Genomic DNA, 16908 nt, shown 5'->3' on the forward strand with positions numbered 1-16908 from the left:
CAGTTTTTCCACCAGAATTTACTGAAGAAACTATTCTTTATTATATATTCTTGATTCCTTTATCATAAGGCAATTGACTATCTATGCATGGGTTTATTTATGGCTTTCCTCTTCTATTCCATTAATTTGTATGTCTGTTTTTATGCTAATTCCATACTATTGATTGCTATAGTTTGAAATCAAGGATGTTTCCAGCTTACTTTTTCTTTCTTAAGATTGCTTTGACTATTCAGGATCTTTCGGGTTCCATATAGATTTTAGAATTATTTGCTTTATTTCTTTTAAAATGCCTTTGGGATTTTGATAGGAATTATATCAAATCTGTAGATTCCTTTTAGTAGTACAGACATTCTAACATATGAATTCTTCCAGTTAATAAGCATACAATAACTTTCCATTTGTGTTTTCTTCAAATTTTTTTCATCAACGCTTTATGGATTTTCAGTGTACAGAGCTTTTTTTTTTTTTTTTAAAGATTTTATTTATTTATTTGACAGAGAGAAACCACAAGCAGTCGGAGAGGCAGGCAGAGAGACAGAGGGAAGCAGGCTCCCCACCAAGCAGAGAGCCCGATGCGGGACTTGATCCCAGGACCCTGAGATCATGACCTGAGCCGAAGGCAGTAGCTTAACCCACTGAGCCACCCAGTGCCCCCAGTGTACAGAGCTTTAACCTCCTTCGTTAAATTTATGCTTAGGTGTTTTATTCGCTTTGGTGCAGCTGTACATGGGATTGTTTTCTTAATTTCTCTTTATGTTAGTTTGTTGTTAGTATTAGAAACACAACTTGGTTTTTATATGTTGATTTTGTATCCTGCATCTTTACTGAATTAATTCATTCTAACAACTTTATGGCAGTCTTTAGTGTAGAATTTTCTATACATAAGACTTGTCCTCTGCAAAAAAGAGACAGTAGAATATTTTTAATAGGAAGATAATTTTCCCTGTCTTCTTGTAGCTAGTGATAAAAATAACAGTGCACAATGCTTGCCTTTGAGAATTTCAGGGTTAGTTGGGAAGTAGTATGCTGCTTAAACACCCTAAGAATTTAAATATTTTCTTCATTTTTGAAAGTAAACTTTTTGTTCAGGTATCATATACCTAAAGGGAAGTTTGCAAACAATAAGGTTGTTTATCATATATTCTTTCTTTAATGTGCATATATCTGAAGTAATGACCTCCTTTTTATTCCTGATGTTGGTAATTTATGCTTTTTTTTTTTTAAATTAGTCTTAATTTAGTTAATCATTTTTGTTAGTTCTTTTTTTTTTTTTTTTTGAAGATTTTATTTATTTGACACAGAGAGAGATCACAAGTAGGCAGAGAGGCAGGCAGAGAGAGGAGGAAGCAGGCTCACTGCTAAGCAGAGAGCCCAATGTTTGGCCCCATCCCAGGACCCTTAGATCATGACCTGAGCAGAAGGCAGAGGCTTAACCCACTGAGCCACCCAGGCGCCCCCATTTTTGTTAGTTCTTACATGGAATCACATTTGGTTTTGTTTATTTTCTCTATTATATGTCTGTTTACCTTTATTATTAGTTTATGTTCTTGTATTTATTATGCCATTATTTTGTGCTTTGAGTTAATTTGCTGTTATCACTTTTTGTAATATATATATTTAGATCCATTGAGTTGTTTTTTTTTTACATAACCATAATTAATTTTATTTGGAAGATATGAATTTATATATGCATGGATAACTACGTACTCCACTTTTTTGATTGTATCATTAAATTCTTTTATGCCCTTGTTTTGTTTTCTACTGAATCTGTCACATTCCTAAAGAGGGCTGTTGAAATCTTCTACTTATTTTATCAACTTCTTGAAAATTGCTTTTGTTTCATTTATTGAGCTTGTGTGTTTTTTGGTAGATCCATTGAGTTTTAAACTTTATTCTTATTTATGTATTTTAAGACTATAAATTTTCCCATATGTACTACTTTAGCTGAATCCTTCAAGATTTTCTTTATTTTCATTGTCATTAAATTACAGATATTTTTAGATTTCTTTTATAATTTCCTATTTGCTACATGGATCATTTAAAAGGTTTTACATATTCCTAAGTAAATTGTGTTTTTCTAGTTGACTTTGTGTTACAGATTTTGAGCTTACATTTCAATTTGGTCTGAGAACATATTTCAAATGATATAAATTTCTTGAAATTTTTTGAATCTCATTTTACAGTTTTACTTTTTGACAAATGTTCCATGTACACTTGGAAAGAATGTGTATTCTATCACTGTATGGTGTGATGTCTATAAATTTTAATTATGTCAGGTTTGTTAACCATATTGTTAAGATTTCATACATAAATTTTTTTAAAGACTTATTTATTTATTTTAGAGTGAAAGCATGAGTGGTGGAAGGGGCAAAGGGAGAGAGGGAGAGAGAGAGAAGCAGACTCCCTGCTGAGTGTAGAACCCAATGCAGGGCTTGGTCCCAGGACTCTAAGATCATGACCCAAGGTGAAACCAAGAGTCAGATGCTTAACTAACTGAGCCACCCAGGGCCCCCCAATATTTTATATATATTCCTACTAATTTTTGTCTGCTTTTTCTAGAAGTTATTGAAAGAAGTATATAAAACTCTTCTGCTGTGATTGAAAATTATCTAATTTCTCATTTTATTTCTCTCAATTTTTACTTATGTATTTTGGAACCTGTTGTTCTGTTATTTCTTGCATATACATTTTACTCTTTTATCTTCATGGCAAATTGGTCTTTATACCAATGAATATCCTTTCCCAGCCTCCACCCTACTGCCTTTACTTCTAGAAATGGTTCTTGCCTTAAAATTCGTTTTGTTTGCTCTGAGTTTTGCTGTTTTGTGGGTAGAGACGTCCAGTGCATATCTTCTATGCTAATTCTTACTTTTCTTGGTCTTTATATTTAAGATGTGATTTTTGCAAACCATTTTCTCATATCTAGTCTATCATCTTTGCCTTTTAGTTGGAGAATTCTGTTTTCTTACATGTTACGTAATCATTGACATATTTGGGGGTTAATGTAAACATTAACGTATGTGTTAATGTTTAGTATTTGTTTTTTATTTGTCTCAACTGCTTTATTTTTCTTTCCACTTTTGCCTTCTTGTGGACTAATCGGATGTTTTAATTCCATATTTTCCCTTTATTAGCTAATTAGTTACACATTTTTAAAGATACATTTAGTGGCTATATTACAACATGCATTTTGACTTATTATTGTCAATTATAAATGAAAGCTCTCCTTTTCTCAGGCAGTGGTAGAACCTCAATTCAATTTAATTTTATCTACTCCCCCATGCTTTTGGTGTTATTAACTATAATTGAATTTTAAGTAATTGGTATGCTGAGTTACATCTCTCCCACACCATACATTATAAGTACAGGTGATTAATTAATCCTAAGCACAAAATATGATACTTATTCCAGATAAACTTCATCTTGTTAGAGCTTCCATACTGCTCATTCTACTTAGTTCTTTACTATTCCCATAGATTTTAATGGTGCCATAATGGTGTAACACTTTTTAGAATGTCTTTATTTAAATTTATTAAAATATTTGTTCCAAACATCTGTCCATTGCATGTACCTGGATAATTCTAACTTCATATTGATGACCAGAAGTAGTGTTTTTAATTTTAAAGAAAACCAACTAGGAAGAACAGTCATTGTTAAAAGTAACTTTACCAGTCTGAAAGGAGTTATAAGCTCTTTTTCTCTTCCTATACACTCACTGTGGGAGTTTGGAAATGGTCAAAATACTATGACTAGTAACAGTTACGTAGGCTTTACTATGAGGAATTCTAATCTATGACCAGGGTATTTCTTTGTAGAAAATTTAATTAGAAAAATAAGAGAAGGAGATTCTTATTTATTTAGTTAGTTGTTGCCTTCTCTAATATTCTCTGACTTCTTTTGAGAAGGGAAAATAATGCTACTAGGGAAGATACTTGTTACCGTATGATTGCTGTGTCTATCAATTATCTAATGTCTTGGTAATGCTGTGTTTTGCATCATCTCTCCAAAGCTCTATGGTTTAAAACAATTTAATCATTTATAAATTTTGCTTACAAGTCTGGAGGTTGGCACTTCAGTGTGGAATTGGTTTGGCAGTTCTTTGAGGCTAGGTTGGGCTCACTTGCCCACCTGGGCATCATCTGGTTATTGGCTGATCTAGCATAGTCTTGGCTGGAATGAGTGGAGCAAGCGAGCTCAAGCATGTGTTTGTGGCAATCACAAAGAAGCAACAGAATAAACTAAAACATGCAAGCACTTTTCCAAGCCTCTACTGGATTCACATTTGCTTGTTGACATGTCTGAGCCAGAGTCAAGGGGTAAAGCAGAACGCCCCATCCAGAGTAGAAGAGTACTGCAAAGTTACATGACAAAGTGTATGAATATTCAGGAGTGGGTGAAAAATGGAGTATAGTTGCTGGACTGAGAAATGTTTTAGTTAACAGGGAAAGAAGGTTTGAGGTTATAAACTGTGTTTTTTTTGGCATACTTGAGTAGAATAGAATATAGCATATTATCAAGAACTTTATTATTTGGTTCCCAAAGTGTTCAGTTTTTAGGAAATTGTGATTTGATTGAGAAAGGTTTGATTGGCCTGGTTTAAAATTTTTTTAAGTTAGAGTTATAGACTATTCATGCTCATTAATTTTCCTTTGCTCTAAAGATTGTGACATTTGTTTTGAATTACAAACCAGTCTTGATTAGGTAAGGGAATAAGCACATGATAATCAGCTTAGGTACTGCATCCCATAAATATATTTGGTTCATGTATTTTACTAGGGGCATTGGCGGCTTATGTTTAATTATTTATAGTAAGACTTCATAGTAAGTGTCTGGCCATATATCTGCAAGGAGGAATAGCATCTTTCCTTGATTTTAAATCAAAGAACTTTCTGTGACACTTCTGGTTTTGTGGGAATGTGGTGAAAACTACTAACTACTTTCTAAATTTTAGGGAGGAATTTAGTTCTTAAAAACATTCTGGAAATTCTTTATTTATGTTCCTAGAAAAGTGAGAGTTAGTTACAAGTTTTCTAGAGTTTTAGTCCTACTCTTTTTCTAGAGGTACCCATAATACGAGAGAATGGTCATTTATACTCAGGCATTTTGTAAAATCTGTGTGTATATATATGTAGATGAGGTAAACCAAAATCTTACTGATGCTTATCTTTGGAAAGTGGGAACAGGAATAACTTTAACTTCCTCTTAGTGTTATTTTTTGAACTTTTAAAAATAAATTTGATTATTTGATCTGATTTTTAAGGTGATTAAAATTCTACTTAAAGGTAGTCAGTGTTCATTTCAATGTGGTACTCCTAACTTCCATGTTTGGCTTGGTGTCATATGTCATCAACTTCAAAGTTTAAGGTCATTGTTGAATTATTTATTCTATAACAACATATATCTATATAGCTTAAAATATGCTATCTATAAAATTACCTACATTTCTGCTAGCCACTCTGTTTCACATGCATAATTTATGCTCCAGCAGAACTGAATTACTTGGATTTCTCTGAATTTCCCTTTGTCCCCGTCTCCCTAGGACTTCATTCTGGCTTATGCCCTCATCTGTCATGTCTCAGCATAAATTTGCTTACCCATGCAAATGTTTTCTGACTCCATAGACACACCACTCTTCCTAGCACTCATCAAAATTATAATTAAGTAATTTTTAAAAAATATTTTATTTATTTATTTGACAGACCGAGATCACAAGTAGGCAGAGAGGCAGGCAGAGAGAGAAAGAGAGGAGGAAGCAGGCTCCCCGCAGAGCAGAGAGCCTGATGCGGGGCTCAATCCCAGGACCCTGGGATCATGACCTGAGCTGAAGGCAGAGGCTTAGTCCACTGAGCCACCCAGGTGCCCAATTAAGTAATTTTTTATGTAATTACACAACCACTGCCCTTCCCATCTAGGTTTTAAGTTACTTAATAGTGAGAGCCAGGTTAACCTTACTTACTTCTGTATTTCTCTGCAACTGGCACAGTGCCTGAAACAGAAGTGTTATGGTTGGTTTTCCAATTCATATAAAAGTTAAGTTTGTACTATACTGTAGTCTATAAAGTGTGCCAATAGCATTATGTCTAAAAAACAATGAACATGCTTTAATTAAAAAATACTTGATTGCTAAAAAATGCTAATCGTGATCTGAGCTTTTAGCTAGTTGTAGTATTTGGTGGAGAGTCTTACCTTGATGTTGAGGGCTGCGGGATGATCAGGGTGGTGGTTGTTGAGGGGTGGGGTAGCTGTGGCAACTTCTTAAAATAAGACAACAGTGAAGTTTACTACATTGATTAACCTGCTTTCAGGAATGCTTTTTCCATACAATGTGATGTTGTTTGATAGCATCTTACTCACAGAAATACTTTCAAAATTGGAGTCAGCCCTCTCAAACCCTGCTTCTGCTTCATCAACCAAGTTTATGTAGTATTCTAAACTCTTTATTGTCATTTCAGTCATCTTCATAGCATCTTCCTCAGAAGTAGTTTCCATCTCAAGAAACCTCTTTCTTTACTCATCCATAAGAAGCAACTCTTCATCATTCAAGTTTTTTCATGAGACTGCAGCAATCCCATCACATCTTCAGGCTCCACTTTTAATTCTAATTCTTGCTATTTCCATCACATCTCCAGTTACTTCCTCCACTGAACTCTTAAATCCCTCAGAGTTGTTTTGAAGTTGATTCCAACCTTCTAAATGGAAGAAACTTCATGTTCATGTTGACATTTTGACCTCTTTCCGTGCCTTACAAATGGTCTTAATGGCATCTAGAATATGTATCCTTTTCAGAATGTTTTCAATTTACTTTGCCCAGATTCATTAGAGGAACCACTGTCTATAGCAGCTACAGCCTTACAAAATGTATGAAATAATAAAACTGGAGAGTTGAAATGACTCCTTGATTTATGGGCTGCGGAATGGATGCTGTGTTAGCAGGCATGAAAACATTAATCTCATCGCACATCTCCATCAGTGTTCTTGGGTGACCAGGTGCGTTGTCAATGAACAGTCATATTTTGAAAGGATCTTTTAAACTGAGGAGTGTGTCTAAACAGTGGGCTTGAAAGATTCCATTAGCTATGTTGTAAACAGATATGCTAACATCCAGGCTTTGTTGTTCCATTTTTAGAGCATGTGGGGAGTAGATATAGCATAATTCCTAAGAGCCCTAGGATTTTCTGAATAGTAAATGAGCCCTGGCTTCAACCGAAAGTCAAAGCCACCTTAGCCCCTAACAAGAGAGTGAGCCTTTGGAGATTCAAAGCCAGGCATTCACTTTTCCTCTCTAGCTGGGAAAGTCTTAGATGCATCTTCTGCCAATAACGGGCCATTTTGTCTACATTGAAAATCTGTTGTTTCGTGTAGCCACATTCATGGATCATCTGAGCTACATCTTCTGGAGAACTTTCTGCAGCTTCTGTGTCAGTACGTCTATGTCATGGAGACATCTTCTTTCTTTAAACCTCAGAAACAAATCTCTGCTAGCATCAGACTTCTCTTTGGCAGCTTCCTCATCTTCCTCAGCCTTCATAGAACTGAAGAGGAGTTAGGGCTGTGTTCTGGATTAGGCCTTGGTTTAAGGAATGTTCTGCCTGTTTTGATCAGTCAAACTTTGTCCATACCAACAATCAAGTGATTTTGCTTACCATTCATTTGTTCACTGAAGTAGCACTTCTTTTTCCTTTGAAAACTCTTCCTTTTCATTTACAACTTGGCTAACCACTTGGGACAAAAGGCCTAGTTTTCAGCCTCTCTTGGCTTTCAACATGCCTTCTTCACCAAGTTAAATAATTTCTAGCTTTTGATTTACAAGGGAGAGATGTACAATTCTTCCTTTCACTGGACCACTTAGAGACCATCGTAGGGTTATTAATTGGCCTAATAATTTCAGTGTTGTTGTGTCTTAGGGAATAGGGAGGCCTGAGGAGAGAGGAAAAGAGGAGAAAGCTTGTGGGGGTAACAAAACTCACATTTACTGATTAAGTTTGCCATTTGATGTGCGTGTGGTTTGTGGTGTCCCAAGACAATGATAGTAGTAACATCAAAGATCACTGATCACAGATTGCCATAAAAATATAATAATAATGAAAAAGTTTGAAATATTGTGAGAATTACCAAAATGGGACACTGAGATGAAGCGAGCAAATGCTATTGGAAAATGATGCCTGTAGACTTGCTTGATGCAAGGTTGCCACAAACCTTCGATTTGGAAAAATTGCAGTATCTGCAAAGTGCAGTAAAGTGAAGCACAATTAAATCAGGTATGCTTATAATACTGTAATCTAGCCTTCAAAATGTTAACAGAATAGATATGTTATGGGTGTTTTACCACACACACACAAAAAATTAAATACAGTAATGTGGGAATGACTCAGTATGTGAAGTGGTGTGTCTTCTTGAGAATGGTAGTCAGGAAAAACCTCTTTGAGAATAGGATAGTGATCTGACACCAGAATGCCAAGAAGAAAGTGAGAATAGGTCGACATGTTCTAGACCAGAACTGTCCTATAGAAATATCGTGTGAGGCATATAAGTAGTTTTAATTTTTTTTAGTGGCCACATTAGAAACAAAGGAACAGGTCAAATGAATTTGAATAATGTATGTTTTAGAAGCCAATATTTCTAAAACATTATCACACAATTTTATTAACAAATTATTGGTGAACTATCTTATATTATTGTTATTTATTTATTTTTTTTGTACAAAGTCTTTGACATCTGGTGACTATTTCACACTTAGAACACATTTCAGTTAGAGTGATCCCATTTCAAGGACTCAGTAGACATATGTGGCTAGTGGCTACCCTGGTGGTAATACAGCTATAGGCAGAGAAAACAGCTGGGGCAAATGGCCTAAACTGAAGACAGATTTGGAGAGCTGAGAACAAGAAAAACAGTCCCAGGGTGCCTGGGTGGCTCAGTGGGTTAAGCCGCTGCCTTTGGCTCAGATCATGATCTCGGGGTCCTGGGATCAAACCCCACATCAGTCTCTCTGCTCAGCAGGGAGCCTGCTTTCCTCTCTCTCTCACTGCCTGCCTCTCTGTCTACTTGTGATCTCTCTCTGTCAAATAAAAAAATAAAATCTTTAAAAAAAAAAAAAGAAAGAAAAAGAAAACAGTCCCAGAGGGGCTAAAGAGGAGAGTAGAATGGCAGGGGATGAGTTGGAGAGAAAGACGGGCAATTGCCACCTTCCTTGCAGCACTGGTCACATCAGCCTTTGTGTGTTGTAAGCTCCTCCTTGCGCACAGGAATTTTTTTCTTCAGCAGCACAGGATATAAAGTAGGTGACACATAAGTATTTCATAAGTAAATGAATTGAACAGGTGAAAAAATACAGGGGAAATGGCTTGTTTAGCAAAAACAGATTTTTTTTTTTTTTCATTTGTGCTTACCTTCTTAAAAGCCTTTGAACCTGAAACTCTGGTACATGCATAGGTTTCCTTCAGCATATCTGTTTATGACAGGTTTTGCAAACTTCTTCTGAATGTATCATTATTGTTAAAGAAATAATTGCCAGTTTGGAATAAACATTTATTGAACAGCCTTGAGTAATTACCCTGTGAGGTGTGTTTCTGAGTTATTGGCCATGTTGCATGTAGTGTTTTATGAAATAATTGGTAGCTGGTATGATGCCTCATTGAAATAAGCGCCTGTTTCATGCAGTATTTTAACCCAGCAATTCTTTATGCTTTGCAGAGCTTTCAGTTGCCCTGAATATTCTTTTGTCTAATATTTCATTAAAGATTTTCCATTCTGCATAATGGGAGGATGAGCTGCCGGAGCTTTTAATTACTAGGTGCGGCTGCAGAGCTCACTGAAGAATGGAAAGGGGATAAAGAACTCTTAAGCACACGAGCTGCCCTTCCTTGTATTGCATGGCTCCAGTGAAGATGGGCGAATATAGGCTTGTGCTTATTAATACTGTTTTGTCCTGTTCCTCAAACGTTCATTCTTGGTATTAGTGTTGTCAAGCCAAAAATACAGAAGCACAGACTCTGTTTTTCTGCTGTTGCAGATCAGATACTCAGGAAGCAGACAGCTCGGGGTGCAAGAGGTTTCTTTGAGATTGATGTCTGTGAAAGGAAGGAGGAAAGGATAGGACTGGGTAGAACAGGGAGTTGAACTCTGAGGCAGACCAGTAAAAAGCTTGGCCTCACCTGGCAGTGAGCTTTGCTTGGAAAACTGTCCCATGGAAAGCTGAAATGCAAGGCCTTTACAGCCCCCACCTTGCAGTTTCCAGATGCAGGCTGCTCCAGGGGAGGCATGACCTTGGCCAGAAAGCTTCAGTAGAGGCAGACCTTGAAGAAGGCGACAGCTGGAGCCTGTGGTCCCACAGCTGGTCAGCACGTCCTTCCTTGAAGGGCATTCTAGGTGGTATAGTTCATTGTTTGCCCCTGCTATTAAACTCAACCTTGGAATTCCAGTACCAGTTTTTCACTCCAATTTAAGCAAAATGTTACCTTATCTTTAGTTTTACATTCGATTTACTTAATCTAATGAGTTAATGCCAAGTTTTACTTTATGATTGTATACATCGACACCATATTGAAATTAATATAATATAGGCCATGACTGGATTTAAAAACCTCTTTACATTTCTCAAGTATGAACAAAAACTGATCTGTTAGGCCAAACTAATACATGTGCTTTGTAAAAACAATTACAGAAATAGATTAAATTGAAGCATGAAAGATTTTCATTGCATTCTTGTAGCCAGTTACACTCCTTCAGTCAAAGTATTATTAACAGTTTTGGCTTATTATTTACATCTCTCTCTCTCTCTCTGTGTATGTATATATATACATACACACACATATACGTATACATAGGTATACATGCCTATAGCTTTTTTCTTATTTTAAAATAATAGAAATCAATTGCACAGAGAATTCTTCAACCTTTTCACTTGAAATCTAGAATGCCTTTTCATAGGAGAACATATAAATCTACCTAATTTTAAGCTTTTTCATATGTAATGGATATTTGTATTTTTACAGTATTTTACGATTGTTAACAAAGCTGCTGAGAACATTCTGTATAAATACTTTTGTGCATGTACACAAGTACTATCATAGGATAGATTCCTAGAAATGTATTTGTAGGGTTGAAGGGTACACATTTTAAGATTGTATAAGATACTATTACATTGTCCTCCAGAAAGTTTACACTAATTTGAATGCCACCAACTATCCATAAGATACTAGCTTCCCAACTGTTACTGCGTTTTTTAGACATTAACATGACTAGTTTTTCTTAATTGGAAATATGAAAAATTGTATTCATTTCATTTTGTCCCTATTTTTTCTTCCTATTTTGTTACAATTAGTTATGTATTTCTTCAGGATTGCCTCAATAATTTTAAGCCATCTGGTGGTATCTTTTTCTCTCACAATGGGAGATCATTCTAGGTAGTATAAAAAAGTATCAATTTTACTTGAACAATAAACTACCAAAAAAAACCCCAAAAAAGCAATTTGACTGGAGCTTAATTGTTCTGCAATTTGACTTAGGATAGTTAGAATTTTTTGATAGAAAGCAACAGAAAAGGACTTCGAATAACTTAAGAAGGAAAGCATTTTATTGGAAGAAAGTTGAGCAGCTCACAGAAAAAAATAGGGATGGTCATGGACCATGCGTTGGAAGAGGTGAGTATAATGGGTTGAATTGTATCCTTTCAAAATTTATGTGCTGAAGTACTAAACTCAGCACCTCAAGATGTGACCTTATTTGGAAAGAAGGCCATTCAGTTTAATGAAATTAAGATGAGGTCATACTGGACCCAGGTAGGCTTCTAATCCAGCATGATTGGTATCCTTTGGAAAGAATGCCATGTGAAGAAAACAACCATCCCCAAGGAAGAACATCAGAGACCTGATGTTGGGTCTATAAGCCAAGAAGTGCCAAGTATGGCTGGCAATACCAAAAGCTAGGTCTCAAACTTCTGGCTCCAGAACTATAAGACAGTAAGTTTCCATTGTTTAAGCCACCCATTCTGTAGCATTTGTTAACAGCACCCTGGCAAGCTTATCTAGCCAGGCACCAGGATGTCTTTCAAAGTTTAGGTAGCAGGGATTATTTATTTGACAGTTTCATCATGTAACTGTCACTATAATCAATACATTCTTGTCTCTGGGTATTTACATCTTTCTTTTCAAGATTCAGAGTTCCTAGAGAGAGAAAAGCCATTAGTCAAAGTTGGATCCAGTGCCTACCTATGCTTAAAAGAGAACAGAGCTCTTGGTATACAGCCCCACCAAAACTGTACATCATATGAGTGATGCAATTCCCCCAAAGAATTTGGTTTGTTACCAAAGAAGCTCAGTTGAATAGGATGCCAGAGAGTGTGTTGGGGGACCCATAATTGGTGTATAGATTAAGAGTATGTGGATTATCACCTGTTGAACGAAGAGGCACATGCCATCCATGGGGCTTCTGCAGGTAGTTCTACTTCTCTGGACATCGGAGTTCTCACTTCAAGGAAGTGAAAACCCTGGGGTCCTTTTGATTGAAGGCGTAATTTCAGTACACCCACACCAAGGAAGTAAAGTCACAAAATTTATTACTTACTCATTTTAGAAATGGGGGTAGGGGGATATGACAGGGGACAGGCACACTGAGCTGGGGGCAGGGCAGTCTCCCAGCCAGTGTTACAAGCCAATAGGAGGTATAGAGCAGGGCAGCAGGCACCTAATATTTTCAAGGTGGTTGGGCACTAACATTCTGTGGACTCAACTCAAAGTGGTTATTTTAAAAGGTGCCTTGGGAAAAGCAAAGGGAGAATTTGTGGTGGGACTTCAAAGCTTAGGTCCTTATCTTAATGTCCAGACCCTCGATATGAGTAGAGAGAGTAGCATATGTAAAATGCCTAGGCGGCACCTCAAAACAGCTGTTTTTTTCATCACAGGGAGCCAAGAAATATAAATCTTCACTACATTAGTCAAAGGAATTATGTAGGTGTTTAAATAGATACTTGAACTATGTTCAATATAGGAGACACATGTAACATTTTGTTGATGTGGCTTATTATCTCCAGGAAAAATTCTTTACATGAGAAAGCACACAGAAATCATGACGATGATGAAAATGATGATGATAGAGAGGAAGAAGAAGAGAGGGGGGAAGGGAGGAAGAGAAGGAAGGAGAGGGGGATATTACTGGGCATTTGCTTCATTTCAGGCACTGTTCCAAATGTCTTACGGGTATGGACATGTTTCACACTCTCAACAACCCTACGAATTACAGGTTATAATTATTATCCTCCATTTACAGTTGAGAAAACAAAGGCATGTATATAGTTATTAAGATATTTCCCAAAGAAATCCAGATAACAAGGTGCAGAGTTGTTTGAAACCCGGGAAATTTGCTTTGGAAATCTACCCGTTATATATTCTGGGTTCCACATGTGGAGGGAACCTGGCTGATTTGAGATTTAATAAGGAACACTTTATTTTCATCATTACCTAGAATGTGGCCCTGGTGCCTTTGAGCTACCTGTAAGGGAATTGTGAAGTGACACCTTATTTCACAATTTTATTGTATTATTAGGCCAAATCTACTAAGAGTCAATGACTCTCTTTTCCTTAATGGCACTTTGTTGCCTTTGTTAGCTGAAGTTAAGTGTTCATGGGGTTTTGATTGCCAAGAGCTAAAACTGCTTTTCTTTGGAAATATAAAATAGATAGTGTAATGTCCACTCCACCACTAACTAGTTATTTCTAAGTGCCTAAAATCTTGTTACAAATCAGTAAAGGCTTTATAAGAAACCTCCGGTGCTAGAACATTTTGTGTCATTTACATTTGCAATCCTCTTAACTCCTCTGAGAATTGATGCCTTCCTTGTAAAAATGGGATTAATACTTTATGTTCTGTTGTCGAGCGATGTTGTTGGATCATGGGTGACAGTGGTTTTAAAGTACTTGGTAAATTGTAAACATTTTAACTAGACAATCTAAAAATAGTTTATTAACAATAAATGCTCTATGATTTTGCTTTTGCTTCTTTCACTTGTATATAATTAGTATTGTCATTTATTCTTTCAGTCAGCCAGTCATTTCATTTTTACCATCCATTTAATGAGTACCAGGTACAAAGGGGCATGGAGTGGAAATCAAGATATGCTCCTGTTGTCCAGGTGCATGAACCCTGCAAATACATTGCAATATGATAAATTCTGTGGTGGGTTAAGTTGGGTTCTCTTAGTAGCAGCCCTACTGACACTTGGGACAGATAATTTTTTTGTTTTGGGAGTTGTCCTGCACATTATGTTCATAGGCATCCCTGCTTCTACCCAGTTCCCCTAGGTGTGACAATCCAAAATCACTTCAGACATGGCCCAGTGTCCTCGGAGGGGAGAAGCAAAATTGTACTCAGTTGAGAACCATAGGGTTACATGAAGGGTACATTGGCTTCCCTCCAAAGTGATGTCTACCCTGAAACCTGCTTCATGAGCAGGAGTTAGCCAACTGAAGAGAATCGGTAAAGAGGAGAGTATATACGTGAATCCCAGAGTCAGTATCCTAAAAGTCAAGACATTTGTCTTTTGCATCTGACAGCTAGTGAATCATTGAATGAGTGGTCATTAAATTGGTTTACTTACCAAAAAATGTACCACTGTACCTAGTGTTTTTGTGCTATGTAGGAACAACCAATAACCTTTTTAGAGGAATAGGTCCATCTAAGTCCAGTGTGGATTGGAATGCTATCAAATATGGTCTTTTCTACTTAGTTTATTTACAAAAGAAAAGTTTAAGGAATTGAGGGGGCAAAGTAAGTAGGGGGAATTACTACGATTTCCCAACAATTAAAACAAGTGGGATTTCTTCAGTGGGCTAGTGAAGTGATGATTTTATAAGCATGAACAATATGAGCACTTTTTATGATGACAGAGTGTGCAAAATTTTAAAACTTAAAAATTTTTATGAAATAAATTTTAAATATTAGAAGCATTCCTTCTCCACGTATGCTAAAAGTGGGGCAGAATTCTCCTGAATGAGGTAGTCTAGGGACTTAGGACTCCTCATTTTATAATTGTGAATGTTCTTTTAATGCACTGACAGCTTAGGTGTAGATTTCTAGAAGTAGGTTGTATCATAGGCGGGATCTGAAGGTGGACTTAGGAGCACAGATGATTCAAGCTTTCAGGGAAGCCAGAGATCCTACTGTCCAAATCTCAAAAGGTCAGACTTTTGTGTAAGTTCAGATAGGTACACAGGGGCAGTGTCTGGGCTTCATTTCAGCTGGAAAGACTCAAAGCCTGGCATCTGGAATCATCTGGAGACTCCTTTAGTTATGTGTCTGGTAGCGGTGTAGCTGTTGGCTAGAACCTAAGAGGCAGTTGGAATAATTTGCTTAGGTTCAAGGTGAGGGGCCGCAGACTCTACCACTAGATGGGAGTATCAGGATCACACTGTAAGAAGAGATTATGGGATGGGAGAAATTTTGGGGGGCCATCTTTGATAAATACCATCTTCCACAGATGCATATGTAACTCGATACAATTATCCCAGATTCTAATCTTGTATGAGAGTTTAAGAAACACATGGCTGAGTTAAATAGAGTCCTTTTTTCTGCCCCAGCATCCTATGAACCTCAGACCCGTATGTACAGATTAGGAAAGTCTTATACGAAAGTTTACTTTCCAATAAAAACATCCCAGAATGGATGGCTCTGTTTTTGCAAGTACCTACATTCCTAAGTAGTTTAAGACTATATAAAAAGAAGATCAAATTTCTATTTAAATAGTAGTGAACATTACCATGTAGGGAGATTGGTTGCATTTTCTTCTGAAAGAAGGTCTTAGCTCCATTTACCTTTACTTGTGCTTGATATAAGAGCCACAATGGGTGAATCTGGATGTTTCTTGGTGAATTGCATGACCCATCATGTTCCCATCTTTTGTTCTTCAATGCTGTTCAGTCTCAAGCACCTGAAAATCATCTCAAACCCCTAATGTGTGTGCTTGGCTCCCAATGAAATCATGGGTTTAATGGTCATTTGTAACTTTAAGCACAGAGTTTTGTCCCTGGCACCCCATCTCCCCTAAATGAGAAAGACTCTGTAAAGTTCCGTCTCTTGCTTTCTATATATATATAATCATGGAGAATGTCATTTATTCTTCAGAACCTCATCTCCTAATGTTCTAATAAAATCCTGACTCATCAGCCAAAATAAAAAGATTAATCTTCTTTCTGTAGCAATTAGAAAAATAGTACTTATTCAACAAAGGAGTTATTGAGTGTTTCATATATGAATGAAGTTTATAATACTTTTCAAAATGATTGAAAAGAAAGGAGACTATGATTACCCTGAGTGAAACAGTAATCAGAAGATGTTATTATTCAATATCCTCCACTCTCTCAGTTGTTGAATTAATGTTTTACTGAAATACATCATTCATTAATAGGTAGCTGTCAAGTGATGTATGGATCATATTTCCAAGGCTTTGCAATTTTTAAGATGGACTTGCCGTCAGTTGAGAACATTCTTTCTTTTCCAGCAGTGATGATAGATTTGTCCTGTTCTGATCCATTCTTGATCTTTCATGATTGGCTTCTTTCTTGGGACAAATACTGAACTTTCCCTTTCTCTCACTTGTCTTTGAGAATTTCACTAACCCTGAGGGAAAGGAAAAACATGGCCAACCAATTATGTTACCAAACTTTGAAAGGTCAGAGATATACAGGCTATCTGAGGGAGAGTGTAAAAGCCATTAGCACCTGATATCTCATTTGGTGGCTAACAATCCGAGAGGAATACCAAATGGCCTCCCTTCACATTAATCCCTTAGAAGTAAAGTATCTTAACGAGAATGGAATAATGTTATCAGTTTCTTCCATTCTCATTAAATTCTAGGGGCTGTAATCTAGAGTCCTCCTTGGTTTTTATGTCCACCAGTATAACAGATGCAGCATA

Source organism: Mustela nivalis (assembly GCF_964662115.1).
Source record: "Mustela nivalis genome assembly, chromosome: 9".
Lineage (NCBI taxonomy): Eukaryota > Metazoa > Chordata > Mammalia > Carnivora > Mustelidae > Mustela > Mustela nivalis.